Source organism: Pagrus pagrus (assembly GCF_965226575.1).
Source record: "Pagrus pagrus genome assembly, chromosome: 9".
Classification (NCBI taxonomy): domain Eukaryota; kingdom Metazoa; phylum Chordata; class Actinopteri; order Spariformes; family Sparidae; genus Pagrus; species Pagrus pagrus.
In genome coordinates, this window is record NC_140193.1 from 18,066,340 (window position 1) to 18,083,338 (window position 16,999).

Sequence of the window (16,999 nt, forward strand, 5' to 3'; positions counted from 1 at the left end):
GGTTAATAGAGCAGGCTGCTGTAATCCTCGGGACATTATCAGGCAGCGCAGTAGATGTGACATGAACGCACCGCCTGGACTCACATGGACTGCCTGTGGAAACTAAGTGACAGAGAGAAAACGCACATTTCCAGGCGACATGAGCTGATTTTAAATGTCACACACACACACACACACACACACACACACGAAGGCATGGAGCATTCACACCAGCGACTGCGGCGTCTGCATGCATCCACACAGAGCTGGGAGGTAGATCTGTGCAATGCAACCCACACTGGAGGACGAAGAGGACAGTCCGGGGCTGCAGATGAACATTTTTCCACGCAGAGCCACAGTTCTTCTCCCCTCCCTCGAAATCCACAGGATCACTAAACAACACGGCAAAAGATACTCCCAAGACTTAACCCTAATCTCCTCAAACAAGTTGAATCACTTCCCTTAAGAGCACACACACACACACACACGCACACACGGGCAGAGGACTTGGCCAGCACCGTACTTACCCCCTTCTCTAGAAACGCACGCTTTATCCACAGACGTATGTATTTCCCGAGCGCGGAGGAGGTGTTACATCCACGTCCAGCGGTGCAAGACTAAAAAAAGACGCCCAGTCGGAGTTTTTAGATGCTGCTGGTGCCGGTGAGGAGGCTTTCTGCGGTCGCCATGGCGGACGACTGAGTGAGTGAGCCGGGGAGAGAGACGGGATTACACTGGAGCGAGCGGCGGATCCGCTCCCGGTGCCTTCACTCAGACAATGAAGGAGGTGCAGCACCTCCACCTTCTGAGCGGCAGAGCGGCGCGGAGCGACAGCACCATCTAGCGGCGTCCGCTGGAACAACAGGCGGCGCGTGTTACACAGCAGTCAGTCCCCACGGTGTTTGAATGTGACCCTTTACAATGAGGCAATGTCAAATTACAGTTTGTCTTCTTAATAACACAGTATACAAGCAACGTGCCATTAATGTGCAGTGGTGTAAATATTTTTGAAGTGTTGTTTCTAATTTCTGTTGTTCACATTGTTCTTACTGTATCTATTTATTTATTTTTACTGCTTTAATTGATGCTCTGTTTTTTCTATCCCCGTTGCTGCTGTGATAGTGAAAGTTTCACCGTTGTGGAACCAATAAAGGATCATCTTATCTTATCTTATCTTATCTAAGATAAGATAAGATAAGATAAGATAAGATAAGACAATGAGTTGAATTTGTTTTATAATTATTGAATAAATAAATGTAATCAACCCCCCCAAAAAACAAATAACTTTATAAAAGCTTGGTAGCACTTTTACAATGCTTGAGAGGTTGGGCATAAACTACCTGCAACGTTTCACTTCAGTTAAGTGGCCTGACAGGAACTAGTTAGAAATTAAAATGGCATGATGAGCAGAAGTTAATCAGGAACACGTTGGAAGTTTCCTGAACATGTAATGAAGAAAGTAACAGCTATTCGTGATCTGCTTATTGGAAAATAGCAAAATGTTATCATATTTGATAATATTTTAAATATGTCACTTGTTTGGACCTGTAAAATAAAGTGGTCACTACATTTCCTCTCAAAAACGGTTTCTTCACTTTAAAACAGTGACATACTGACAGCCAGACTAAAACTTTAGACTTTGACCTCTAAGTCCAAGAGTTTCTAGTCATTTATTTTCTCTAAGTTAAGTTAGAGAATAAATTAAGTTGTAATAAGTCATCAAAACAGTGACTCAAGTCAACTCCATTCCACTCCTCTGTTACAAAGATACAACAACAGAAGGCAAAGGCTACATGCAGAAAGTATAGGGTAAGTAATGCAAATAAAATCAACCAAAACACTGAATATTGATAGATATGAAAAGACAGAAAGAATGAATCAAAATTGGATTTGTTCTGATTGTCTAAAAATACACTGAAGAACAAAGTAACAAGAGGGTGAAAAAATAATGATGGCATTTTTATTTTGTTCTATCATGAATCGATGTGTAAATCAGGAACATTTAATAATAACCATCACTAAAAAATTGTACATTTAGAGTTAATCAAACTGTAGCTGATAGTTATAACACTGTTAACAAACAATGAAATGTGTTTGTAGGAAATGGCCAGGATTCAAAGTAAGCAAAACTATAGGGGGCAGCATTAGACCTACCACTAACTACTGCTCACTATAATCTTTGCTGCAGCTAGCAATTAGCTCAGTTTGCAGATGAGCTTACTGGCCCTGTTAGCTGATGTGAGTCTGCCCTCACCGCAACCTCAGGTGATGGGGAGAGTCCTTGCGTGTGATGGGTCTCAGTCGAGCGGCCTCCAGGTGAACATGTTCTAGATGTCTTGTTCATCATTTTATACACATTGGCCCAAAATGTCTGATATCTTTAGAAATGTTAGAATTGAAATTCACAGGAGAATCAATGGCCTTTAATAAGTTAATTTTACTTACTCTATTGAAATGATGTTTCTTCAACCATTTCTAGTGGCACTATGTACAGTATAGAGTGTATACAACAGACAGTGTGTGAGTCAAGATGCTAAACAATTCTGGCAGATAAATACTGTATGAAAGGACTAACGTATACACACAAGGAAGAGCAGATATGTATATGAAATGCTGTCAAACAAGTACCTTAACAGATGCTCTTATTTATATGAAGACGTGGGAGTGGGTAAGACACTGTCCCCTCCTGGTTGCATGTGTAACCTGCTCATTGTCGGCAGTAAGACAAATATCAGCATTCATTTTATGTAGCACACAGAGAAATACTGATCCAAGTCACGTCAGTCACGCAACAGAAACCTCTGGAGCTGCTAGAGTTTCTTTGTTTTGCTCAAAAACACTTCAGCAAAACCACTGAAAGACACCCTTTTCTCTTGCAGTGCACTGCGACGACCCAGCCTCACGTCAGTCGCATTAGTGATGTGCATTTCTGTCACAACATGGTTGAGAGAAGAGATGACTCAAAGCCTGACTTTGTCCTCTGCGGTGCTTGTTGGTGGCCTATAATGCCGCTCAAGACCTTGCACTTTATCCAGGGTTCACCACTGGAGGGGGCTTTGGCTTGCCAATGGAGCATGAGTGATAGGCATCACAAGCCCAGCAGGCTTTTAAAATTTCAAACAGGGAATAAAAGTGTGTTAAATTCTGCAATTACAAGCTGGCTCTCCCTTCCCCTTATGCATAAACGCCAGCTGAAAATGAGTTGAAGCTGCAGCCTTGTCATCAGGCGCTAGAAGCACGATGACATTAACTTGGCTCGATCATTCTGAGTTTACTGCCCAAAAGAAAAACACTGTGTCCACGCAGGGAATTTATTCCATCTCTGCGATGGCCAACAAGAGATCTGTGATGCTAATCAACTAGTGGATTGTTCCACAACTGGATTATGTATCATGGGAAAACTGATGGCATGTCTTAGCCTGAGGACTGATACTGCTGGAACTCCACGCTCTACCAATATCACAAAAACACATTAATCCAGCGGCTGTCGACACTGTTGGATTGGGAGAACCAGACTAGTTCTCAGTTTTTAAGGAGGGGAGAACATTTGTTAAATGAGTCAAAATGTGTTTGCACATCTAAAACCCTGGTTCTTAAATGATTCATAGTTACACAGTTTATTCAGTGTATTAAACAAATGCCAAATTATCCACTTCAATAATTCTCATATGAAATAATATCAATAAATAGCTGCTATTTGTAAATGTTTACAGCCATAGACGGATTGTGAGAAAACAGGTCCCTGGACTTGTCTTAGTGGTCCTTTTACATCTCTTTGTCACAGTATTGTGGCTCTTTGTGGTCATTTTGAATCTCTTTATGGTCATTTTTTTTTTATCTCTGTGGTTATTTTGCATCTCTTTGTGGTCGTTTTGCATCCCTTTGTGGTCATTTTGTGACTCTTTGTGGTCGTTTTACATCTTTTTGTGGTTGTTTTGTGTCTCTTTGTTGTAGTTTTGTGCCTCTTTGTGGTCATTTTGAATCTCTTTATGGTCATTTTTTTTATCTCTGTGGTTGTTTTGCACCTCTTTGTGGTTGTTTTGCATCTCTTGCATCTCCTTTTAGACATTTTGTGTCTCTTTATGAGTGTCTTTTGTCTTATTAGTTGTGCCTCTCTCTCTGGTCATTTTGTGCGTGTCCGTGCTCGTTTTGCACTTATGGTAGATTTTCATTGTCATCTTGTTGTCTTTGTCGCTGTATCAAGTCTCTTATTGTTTGTTTTGCGTCGCTTTGTGGTAGTTTTGCATTTCTTAGTCTAAACACTTCTTACAGAGGCTTCTTCTGGTTCAGAGGCCTGGGCCTGTTCCTGGTTGGCCTACTTTTTTAATCGACCCATCACACTAACAAGCAAACTACATTGCTTTATGACTCTGGTAGGTGAGCACCAAAAGGGGCTAGTCAGATTTCAGGGCGGGGGCAGTGCCACTCCAGACCACCCCTCTGGCCCCACCCCTGAATAATTCAACCTATGAACAGTTTATTTTTATACATTATATCGTCATAAAGATCGAGGCCCATCTCCTCCTCTTGCTCGTGGTGTTCACTGCTCCGTATTCCCTGCTTCTCCTCTCCGTCTTTATGGAGAGTGGCCTGGGGCTGCGGCAGGGGCCGGTGCCTCCTCTTCACCCACTCTTCCATGTATGTGGCTGCACACAGGGATGGGGATAAAAGACGAGCAGAGAAACTGGGATTTTTTTTTCCCTTCCTTGTCTCCATTTCATGTCTGTTGCTCGCCCACCTTCTCACTGGCAGGAAGAGAAGTCTCCTACGCCTTTGTGGTGTGGGACTGAAGACTGGAGAAATCACACTCAGTATCTTGGCAGCCTCAGAGGCCCTCTGGAGGCACTGAATTGGAACTGAGGCAACGGTGAACATGTCAGCAAGAGCGTGAAAATGAGTGAGAGCTGCAGCAATAAAGAGAAAACAGGCAAGAGACAATGCTGTGCTGGATTAGTTATGTAAGCAATCAAGGTTCGGTGCCATGTTCTTAGAGATCGCTTATCCAGTTATGTAACAGTAAATTACATTCAACTTCACACTGATCACTATAGGGTGAGAAAACACTTGTACACACAGAATAACTGCATTTCTGGAGTACTATTTATTTACAGCATATGATTTCTACTCACCTTGCTTTACATTTATCTGATTCTATTAACTAAATAGAAAAATTTGAATAAATAATCAGAATTTATCCTTCTTGTTTTCTTCAACATGGTCTAGTTAAGGTTAAAGGGTTCAAATGGGGCCACCCCACAGCCTCATTAATTGGGCAGGGGGCCCCAGAGCAAACATTATCTTCGGGGCCCCTGTTAGCCCTCACTTCTCCGCGCAGTGTTATTCTAGTAATATATATATAACCTGGTAATATGATTAAACACATTAATGTAGGAATATGCAACATGTAAGCACAGATCTAAACTAATGAAGGTCTTAAAAAAGGAGGCACAGAAGGCATTTTATAATCCCGTGTTCCATACAGCCTCAAATCATGCGTATCCACCACCACCTATCTCACAACAGGGGGCCCATCCACACAGTCGGAGCTCATTTGTTCTGCATACAACAACCCTGAGCTCTGCGTCCTTGCTGCTACTGCCCGAAATGTAACTCTCTCCACCTCTCCTTCATGTTTACTAAGGGTTGCGTGTCTCAGGCTTTGGCCAGAGAAGGTTGCTGAGCTGGACAGTCTGTGTGAAGCTTGCTCAGATTTGTTCCAGAGCATCACATGAGCAGACCCACCCCGCCAAAATAAAATACATATCCCTGCAATAAAGGGGTTAAAATCTTGATGTGAGTGTAACTTATTTTAAAGGAAAAGTTTACCCAAATATATATATATTATATAATATTTACTTACCACTATGCAGACAGAGAGTCAGGTGATGTTTTAAAATGTAAAAGCTCCAAAAAGTCCGTCCGGCGTGATCCAAGTATCCCACATTGATTTGAAAAGCCTTTATCCACACCCTCTACACACAGTCAAGCTTTTGCATCCACACCAGTTAGGGCGTGTGTTAATGCTTTTAGCATAGCAGCTACTGTGAAGATTTTGGCTCAAACCTGGTGTAAATAACATCTTTTCAAATCAATTTGGGATCTAAGGGCCTCCCTGAGATTTGGATTACACAATCATTGATTGTGGCCTGTGTGTGAGCTCAGTTCCTGCTTTCTATATGCAGGCAGCACACACCAGGCTGTGACTCTGTGGACTCATCAGTCATTGTACATGTCAGTGGATGTGTTACAGTCAATGCAGGGAGTCCGATCGGCTCCAGAGAGACGAGGCTGCTCTAATGAAGATGCATATTTGAAGCGGTGCAGCTTAAAGCTCACACAGTTTACTGATACAGCTGATTACATTAGATAATGCTCAGCATAAGGACAGTGCAGCTATATCCTCCTCTAGTGTTGTGTTTCTGTCTATGTTGCCTGTTTGTGTCACATTCTGTGAGCCTTAAATCCACAACAATCCACTTACATCCACAAAACATTTCTGTAGCGTCGCAGCAAAACAGCGTTGCATAATTCTGCTAAACAACTGTGCACCTAATGCAGGTGACATCATTTGTCCCACCCAGTGTTGCGCACATCCGAAACACCTTCAACATCTTATTACCATCTTCATCCATCTTTACAACGACGTCAACATCAGCAGGTGTTGCCTGAAAGAAAATGGTGGATAATCATTTAAAGGTGCAGGCGGTCTCAGCAGGTTCTGCATCCCGATGAGTTCATGATCATCTTCTATCAAGTCACCAGAGACCTAAAGCACTAGCATGGACAGATGAATTTGTGACAACACAAAAACACATAAAAAAATCATGATGGTGGTGATAAGATTCAAGCGATAATCCACAGGAGAGTTCATTGTGCTGTTATACAAAATACTAGCACTGTTTTGTGCCATACATCAACAACAGGGATCTTCAAAAGTTTCAGTGTCAATGTCTCACTGTTTATGTTCTTGGTTTAATGAGCCCATATTATACTGCAAATTTTAGGTTGAGTTGACTTTACTTGAAAAAAGTCAGGAAATCAGTGACCTTTTAACAAGAAAAGTAGACTATAAGATTTAAACTGTACAAGCTGAAACATTTTAACAACTTCAAATTATTAGACTGCATGAATCTGTAATTTTGAGGGAATCATTTTTCTTTTATGTTTTAAAGTAAAGTCACTTTGTCAGATTTTACAATGTATATTTCCCATTATTCCGATTTCTGCCTGCATTTTTAGTTTCCAACTATATCTTACACAGAGGTGAATATTTCACTTTACACCACACCTTTAGTTAATAGTTACTTTATGAATACAAATTATTGACACAAAATATAATCAACACATTCATTTTAATGTGCTATCATGGATAAAGCCACCAGCAGTATTTAAGTAGTTTAAATTAGCTGCACCTTTACCAATTGCAACATTAAAGTGATTCTTACACGATAGACCAATAATCATAATCACATTATATAATACATATTGTCCTCGAATGGATCATTCTGCATACAGAGTATTTTTTCCTCTCAGGCAAAACTTCTAGTATTTCAGTACTTTTGCTTGAGTAATCTATCAGTACTTCCTCCACCACTGATCTCCTGGTCATCAGTTGTCATACATGATCTGTTGACCCTCAGATTGACAAGTTTTTAGGATTTCTTATCCACATTGGCTAAAAAGTTAAAGAATGAAGTTCATTCTTGACCTTGGAAATTGTTATGTAGTAGTTTTGTTTTGTCAAATGACTGTTTACATGGTTAAAAACAAACTAGGCTACTCTCTTCAACATACCTGAACATTTTTTAACATTTCCACACAATACAGTACTTACCCTGAGGGGATGTAAGACGGGAATGAGATTCCATTTCTATTTTAATCTCTGCAGCAACAATCTCTGCCCTGTCACTGTTTCCCACCAACTTTGAATACCAGGTCATTAGAGCTGGAGCTAGACTTTAACATTTGTCCAACCTCCACTATTCCCGTCAGTTTGGACACACACACACACACACACACACACACACACACACACACACACACACACACACACACACACACACACACTGCACTGCACACTAACTGCCGTCTAATTGCCAGTGCTCCTCGGCACGGCTCACTTAAAATAATGCTTGTCTCTCTGTTTGGACTCCATTTGCAAATGCCCCAGTTGCTTATATGTTATAACAACTGGTGCTTTGATATAATGGAGGAAGGATGAGGATGTGTGTGAGTGTGATCGTGTCATATAATTAACCGCTACAAAATCTTATTTTACACATGCAGCAGGAATCTACTGAAATCAGCAACATTTGTATCTACTTTTATGTTGGCTGAATCACATCCCTGATTAGTTTTTAACAGTCTGTGATGAAAGGGTGCACTCTTTGTGCCAGGAGGTTCCCTGAAGACCGCTTTCTCTTCACTGATTGTAAAACAAGACAGGAAAAGCACATCTCGGAAATTAAAAGCCCTAAACGAGACGCTTGAAAACACTTGGCACCCCGAAAACACGAGTGCAATATGTTGAATTTATTGACTTCTTCTCATAAAAATGTATCACTGTGTCAATTCTCATTAAATAAAGCGTCATATTGTACCCTGGTGATCACAATCTGAAACATTTCTTCACATCAATTCATTTTATGGTGTTTTGGATCCACCATTGTTGCCTTCAGTCAGCCGGCTCTATAATAATGTCTTTCTTGAGGTATTTTTAAACCTTGGTGTCTTTCCAGGGCTTCATGACAGTAAGGTGGAGAAGTGGGGAAGGAATCTGTTTTGTACAGAGTGCGACCATCCAACACTCAGGATTGAGGCTTCCTCCCTTAAGACGTGAGCATCGTGGAGCTCCCGCTGAGGCCTCCACCTCCACAAGAGATCAAAACCAGCAGGTGGGAGCCTCATCACATACTCTGTTTGCCTTTTTACTGAATGTATAAAGGCAGCAGGATTACACTGATTTTATTACTGTCACATTTCTCTTTGAATAACTTAGGCTGGAAACAATATCCTCGAGGGAAAATGCAGATTCAAGATTCTCTGCCTGACTGTTGTCACATTCCCATGAAAAGATTTGTCAGATGTATTTATATTTGTTAGTCTTATCTTTCATTTCATTGTATTTATACCTCAGTCATTAGTGGAGCCACACTGCGTCTCCATGTGGTGTGTTTTTTTCTGTTTATGTTGACAAACAAAAAAAAAGTCTGGGAGTATTTTGTCTTGTCTCACATGTAGGAATACAGCAAATCCTTCAGCTGTTCTATAAATCCATGTGATTATCTCAATTTATAATTTCGGGGACTACATGATAGTCACAGATGGTATAGATTTAAGGCCTGGAGTCTGTGAGAACAATACGTAACGTCAAGAAAACAGAAATATCCATCAGTTCCTTACCATCAGCTTCACTCCATTCCTGAAAAGTTGCTTGTAAAATGCATGTTTCTCTTTGAAGAGGATCAGGTGGGAAAACTGAGCAGCTGAGAACATGTAGGAGGAAGTTCTGGGAAAGCTTCACCGACTTCCAAGGTAAAATTGAAACTGGGAATAATTACAACATTTCACAAAAAGCTCAAAGGTGGCAGGAGGCTTCACTGATGACCACGGTGTCAAGACTCTCACAGTAATGTTTAGATGGTTTGGTGTGTGAATCACTGCTCCGGGGACTGCAGGCTTGGCTCCTTTCTCGCAGTTTGCATAACAACATTATGTATCGCTGTGAGTTATTGCTCACCTATACATGAAAAACACAATTAAGCGCAGGGTCATTCATAATTGCAGATAATCGCTTACGCCTAACAGACAGCAGGTCACCAGGGCATACGTGGGAGGTGAACAAAATAACAGAAACAACAAGTCTGTACAAGCTCAGCAATGAATATTTTTGTTATATAACATAGGGGAACATTTTACAGCTTGTCTTACTATATGATTACTTGCCAAGTTTACCTTGAGAATGCATTATACTGCATAGGGTGTGCTGTGATTTCAATAAAATACTGAGCAGAGATGGATTTTGTTAACTTTAAAGATTATTTATAAACGATTTATAGTTCCTAAAGTCAGTTTAATTAAAATTAAAGGTAGGGAAGGTCGGGTGAGTGATCTAAATAATTAATATAAATATACAGTAAATTATTTACTAAGATAAAAGTAGAAATATCATAATGTAACTACAGACCATCTTGCAACAGGATCACGCCAGCCGCAACATCAACATGTTGATGCTCCGACCCATGAGTTCTCAGTAGTCATTACTGCATTACATGAGTACACAGTACATGTACTCACAGGTCAGACCTAACCCACTACTCAAAAAATACTTACTTCTGTGTTACTTCCTGCTACAAAAGGAGTCTCCAGGACCACATTTTGGCATGATAAAACACACACAGACGCACAAAATGACAACATCACCAGCCGACGCTGTCGCGGCTGGTTAATATACTAAATAAAGTCTCTCAACAATATTTGACATAAAGGAAACATTTGATATTTTGGAAAATGAATTTTTGAGCTGAGAGTGATTCTACAGAAAATGTATACCACTCTCCTGTATGCTTAATACATAAAGCTACCAGCTAACACCAGCAGCCATCTAACTTAGCTTTGAGCAAAGACTGGAAGCCCCTATGCAGGGCAAAATCTGCCTATCAGCATCACTAATACACATTTTGTTTGCTTAATCCATACACAAGCTGAAGTGTAAAAGTGACAAATCACCATTGTCAGACAGATAATGTGTGAAACCATTGAGATTTTGCTGCCACCTAAACACAATTGTGAAAAACTGCTTCTTATCTGCATCGCAATTAGTGACATATAATGATGTATTGTGATCTGGTTGCACTCACCCTTTAATGCCTGTTGCTGATGGGTGTATGTTGTCGTTTGCAGAGATGGTCCTCCACACACACACACACACACACGCACACACACGCACACACACACACACACACACACACACACACACACACACACACACACACACACACACACACACACACACTCCTCTGTTACAGCTGCAAATTAGACTGTGAAATTGACAACTCATGTGTTGCCATCTGGTTGCCATGACACCTAGTTATTAGGCCTTGTGACAGTCCTGGCTCAGCTTGTTTGTTCCATCTTCCCCCTCCTGCACATCAACATTGTTTCCAATATAAAAAAAAGGAATGAAACATCAGAGGGGGGGTTGGGAGTGTGGGCTGATAACAGCTCGGTTCTCTTCAGCGGTGGCGGCTTCGAGCTAACGTACGGCACGGGCAATAAATACACCATGTCAGTCACGAGCACATCTTCCAGTGCTCCTAAAATCCTGGAGAAACGATGCAGGCAGGGAGCAAGCATCATAAGCATCAGGTCAAGGAGGATACATGAGGACAAACAAAGGAAAATGTGACCACTAAATGTCGAATCTCTCCTTTTTACATCTCACCCTATTGATTTCCACGCCTCCTCCATACAAAAGCCACATTTCACACACTTCAGCCTCTGTCTGGACCACACTCAGACTTTAACGCTCCACCGATCAACGAGACGATTAAAGCAATTTAAAGCCTCCTTTGTTTGGGTCTGTGCATTGGAATTTCCTTCATCCTCAGGGGAATTTGTCTACTCCTCAGGACAACAGCCTCATGAACTCGTGGAGTAAAAGTGCACGGGGCAGACGTGGCCTTTTTGTCATTGGCTGCTGTATCCCACACAGATACCCCAGGGACTGTGCTGCAGTCTGAGAGCAGTGGGGGTGGTGGCGTGACTCATGCAGCCCCCGCCCTCCCCGCTTTCATCTTGACATTTGACATACTGATATAGAGGATCTCAGCTGGAACAAACACGGTGTGTTGTGTCACAGCTGCACCGTCTGTGCCTCTGAGCTTGTGTCTCGCAGAGCCGAGAACAGGTAACAATGAGTCAGCGCCTATTTAATTCATACACCTACGCTGAGAAACTCAGGGGGTTGTTTTCAAGCTGATTTTATTTTTCTTTTCCAGTCTGTTCCCCCGCTGAGAATTCAACATCTCAAGATGCTGCCTACCCTTCCCTGAAAGTCGTTCTGGCTTCAACTCTGCGAGGACTTGAGGAAAAGGGGAACTGGAGTGCACGGTGGCATTTTGTCCAATAGACAAAGCTGCAAAACGACTATTAGGCTGACTCCACTGCGATCCATTCTCATTAAACCTCTTCCGGCAGACAACAAGGATATTAAGCTGCACTTGACTATATGTTACCACAAACACAAATGATGCTGTGAGTGATGCCAGAGGGATTCTGCTCCCTAATGAACCCCACTGAGGCGTCTCACCATCAGGTCCTTCGGCCCTCTGCCCTGTCTCATCAAGGTGGATAAAGCACCTCCATAAGCGCCGCCGCACAGGCTTCGCTTGCTCACTCGCATTAGTTAGCTGGAGGTGGATGTTAAAAAATTGCCTCAGAGGAGATGCCGGCACACTCTTCCCCAGATCTATTAACAGGCGATTCCCCCAGCGGGCCTCTTTCAATCCGCATCACTGATTCAAAACAGTGTCTAAAATTAGCTGGGAGGCAAAACAAGAATAAAGGAGAAGTGGTAACATAGAGGAGCCGGTCGCTTTTAATAATCTCTTGAAACCATTTCATCTTTAAATTCAATTTTTGGTTGCTCGCCCTCTCTGATGTGAGAAATTAAATAGTTTTCCATTCAGTAAGAAATATACTGTAAACACCATATCAGGATGTGAGAACAAAAGGGGAGAAACCCCTTTTGCTGTAAGTGTCATAGAGTCAGACGAGAGACAATTGCCTCTCGTCTGAGGTGTTACAGGAAGATAGATGGTAGACGACATTTACATTCTAATGAAGTAGCAAAAGGGTCACTGTCCTGGGAAAGAGACGATCCACCAAACATCAAGGGGTCATTGTTCTGGGAAGAAATGTTGTAACCCCCCACTCTGTTTTGTATTTAAGTCAGAAACATTTGGAAGACGGGAGAGAACACTTCAGGTCTTCTCTCCATGCTGCATGTATTAAAGAGATCTGATTCATCACGCTGAGTCTACAATTCTTCTGAGATTTAGCAACTCTCAACCTCACAAAGGAGAATTTCCCTTACAATTTGGCGACGAGGATGGGATGGACGCTCTGCTGATTGACGCCTGAGCCTGGACTGAAGGTTTAACTGTCGGCAGGAGTTTCAAGGAGACTCAGGGAAAGTTCCGCTCCGACAAACGGAGGACTGGATCCCACCTGAAGTCAGGCACGGGTGGCAGACAGCGGACGCTCCATCTAATAAGTGAGTACGGCGTTTTGAATCATTTGCTCAAATTGAAATCCTAGGTTGCTCACATAGGTAGTGAGTTCACATGTGTAAGGGATCCTGGGGGTCGCCTTCTGCCATATAAGTCCCTGGGGGTATTGGCTATTTGTGTGTTTTGCCTTGTAAGTCCCTGGGGGTATTGGCTATTTGTGTGTTTTGCCTTGTAAGTCCCTGGGGGTATTGGCTAATTGTGTATTTTGTTCCATGTAAGTCCCTGGGGGTATTGGCTAATTGTGTTTTTTGTTCCATGTAAGACCCTGGGGGTATTGGACTAGAAAAAGAGAAAGAACAAAAAAAAAGAGAACTAAGGAAACTAAAGTAACAACACAGCAAGAGGCTGTTGTAATCTACTAAGTAAAGCTTGCAAAAGAACTGATTATTATATATATATATATTGTGATTTCAAGAGGCTAAAGGAGTTCTAGCTAATCCTAATAAACAACTAAGAAATTGAATAGGAGTGTTTGGTGCAAACCTGATAACAGGTAATATACTAATATAATAATAATATGATCCTATATGAAATACTGTAATATAATGATATTATACAGTATAATATGATATGATAGGCCCCACTAAAATAAAATGGGCGTATGAGTGAAGATATATATCCATGAAATAAGAATGTAAAGAATAAACTTTGTGGTGACATTCAGTGACTAGTATACAGTACAGCTTGTATGCTACAAGGGTGCGTTGCTCGGAACGAATGTGTCATACAAACCACCTGGCTGAATAAGTTGCCCAAAGTTAGTGTCTACTTGATGAGATCCAACCATACACTTGTATGGGAAGATCAGTGTGATTGTGAAGTTTGTGTGAAAGATAAGCCCATTGGAAGTTTAAGCACATCTGTCCCAGTGAGTCAATTGAAAACAGGAGGAACAAAACTGGCAAATTAAAAGCTCTAGCTGAATGTCTTACAGGCTCTGCTGAAATAAGGGCAGACAAATGGGGAAATAATGTGGTTGAGGATGTTCAACTTTGGCACTATGTCACCCATGGGGTGTTTTCAGTGAAAGGCAAATTACAGAATGTTAAGATGGTGTAGAGTATGTTAGAAGAAAAGGTAAAAGGAATGTAGGAAAACATAGACTGATGATTTTTTGCAAAATCAGGAGCAGGATTGAAATAATGGGAAAAGAAAGTTTGAGTAAGAGGAAGAAGGAGAAACAAGAATGTAGGGCCAGAATTAGGAATGGGCCTCCTCCAAATACTGTCTCCACACCTACAGCACTTCCTTCAACGACACCATCTCCACATGAGGTCAAGAACCCCAGGAAGACTCTGCAAGGGAGGGGGGAGGGGCACCAATACACCCTGACCTGTCAGCCCTCTCCCCATCTCCTAAAGAGACACAAATTAACCCTCTTCTCCAAAAAAGACTTTTTCTCCAATAGCAGCTTCTGTTGACAACTGGTTGCGGAGTCAAGATCATAGAGGGGATGATGTTCCCTATGTCAGCCGAACAAATTCAAGGAGGTTGCAGGAACTACCTGACACCCAAAAGACTGGAGATGGGTGGACGACAGAGTCCTGGACAAAGATGGCAGTCTCAACAGAACAGCAAGAGGAGAAGGAGACTGGGTTCACATCCAACGCGTCAAGGAGAGTGCAACAGAACTGACAAAAAGGCCGATGCTGCAGCTTGGAAGGCTATGGGCATGCATCACATGATCGTGCTACCCCTGAGCTTAAACAACAAGAGGGACGAGATCCAGAAGAATCCTGGCCACATGCACCACCTAAAGGTGTCTGTTCATTCTCCAGGATTCCCCGTGACAAAGGCAAAGGAGACAGTGGAGGAAGGTCAGAGCATTGAGCAACACATAGGGAAGAACATTTAGACACAAATAATGATGACACACACACACACACACACACATAGACAGAGAGACAGAGAGAAACACTGATTGACTGCTAAAGACTAAGCATTGCTTCTAACAGTTTCTGGTAGCTTGAGGGCTCTAGTTTTTTGATTTTTGGGAATATAAAAGATGCAAATTATTATTATGATAATTATTGTCCAGTCGAAATCAACTTTTAGACTAGATAAAAAACAATATCCGCTCAGCCCTAAAGCTTTTTAAAGTCATTGCTCTTGTCATTTAGTCTATCATAAGTCAAGGTGCCATTGTTGAATCCCTAAGTTCACCATGTAACTCCCCCATCTTGCCTGTTAAGAAACCAAATGGGGGGTGGAGACCAGTAAAACACTTAAGGTGTGAAGTTGTTGAGCATCCAGCAGACGTTGTAACACTAATGTCAAAATTTCTATCAGACGGTGGGGGTTCAGTAATTGATTTAACAAATGCAGATTTAGCATTCCTGTTCATCCTGACTCACAGTTCTGGTTTGTTTTCTCTTTCAATGGTAAGCTTTATTCTTGGATGAAGATGCCATAGGGTTTCTTCACCAGTCCAACTCTGTTTGCTATGGAGCTGAGAACGTGTTGCATTAGCAGCCATTGTGTGGTAGTGCTCTTGTTTAGTATATTGATAATTTGTATATGTGTTTTACGATACATGGATATTGTCAAGAACTGAAACAGTGTCTCCACTTTGTTTTCTGGCAGAAAACGGTCCTGAAGTTAGAAGGACGAAGTTGCAACTTATTTCAAAAAATGTAATGCGCTATTATACTCCGGAGGGTCGAAAATTGGGTCCTGACCACATCCAGACAATCTTGGATGTTTCAAAACTGCGAACGAGAAAAACAAACGATTGCCTTATTGGATTTAGCAGGCTATTGTTGTCCATGGATTCTTAATTTTGTGGAGATCTCCCAACCCTTGTATGACATCACACATGGGTAAAAACATTTGACCAAGACTGACTTTGACTGACTTTTTAGGCAGAGACAGCCTCGACTGACTTAAATCAAGCTTGAAATTTTTTTGTTTTTGTTTTTTGTTTAGGCCTACCAAACCCTAGAAGTTGCGCAAGGATCACAAAATTTGAAAAACAAAAAAAAAACAAAAAAAAAACTACTACTTTTTCTGAATGTGGTGGTTTGTGAAAAAACCCTTACTGAGCCCATGGTGGCAAACAGGGCCTAATAGGTCATTAATCAGAATAACTTTACACCACAGAGAGAGCTATAATAAGATTGTGTAAGAGCTGTAGCAGTTGCTACCAAAGAAAGTTATGGCCACAGCTGATCACTATCTGTCCTCTAACTGTTCATGTTCTGCATGCTGTCTGCTCTTTTAACAATGAAAAAAAAAAAACTACTCACCTAATCAAAGCATGAGTTTTGCACTAACAAATGTGCTACTAACAGTGTCTCATGTCACCCTAAAACATTGTACTGACCTTAACCCATCAACTTTGCTCCATACAGCTCAAGATGGAGGACCACATCCATGTCTGGGACAAAACCACAGGATGCATTATTTTGACACACCTCTTATTAACCCTAACTTTGTCTTTTTTGTAGATGGTTCTGCTATGAGAAATCCGACCGATGGATCCCCTTGTGTCTCATATGCAATATGTACTGAGAATGCCATAGTTGAAAATGCTAAACTTCCTGTCTGCTCGGGCAGCTGAATATTTTTGCAATAACTCGTTTTTTGTTTTTTTGTTTGTTTTTTTTCGTTCTAGGAACAGGACAGAACGTCACAGTTTTACAATGACTTGAAATATGCAGTTAATGTGTGTCATAACTTACGTTTCCTTACTTCTACAGTGAACTTAAAGCACATAGAAGTCTCATCAG

General features: G+C 41.5%; 1 protein-coding gene across 3 annotated transcripts in view; it reads right to left on the bottom strand.

The window, feature by feature from the left end:
* Nucleotides 1–857, bottom strand: part of LOC311262823 (FERM, ARHGEF and pleckstrin domain-containing protein 1) — a 65,573-nt gene extending 64,716 nt beyond the window's left edge. The window contains exon 1 of one of the 3 annotated variants that reach the window (XM_084362561.1): nt 507–857. The gene's annotated coding sequence lies outside the window, so the exon portion shown is untranslated. Of the gene's footprint in view, nt 1–276; nt 467–506 lie in introns of those variants that run through there. The other 2 variants (XM_084362559.1, XM_084362560.1) reach the window with 2 other exon arrangements.
* Nucleotides 858–16,999: the final 16,142 nt, after the last annotated feature.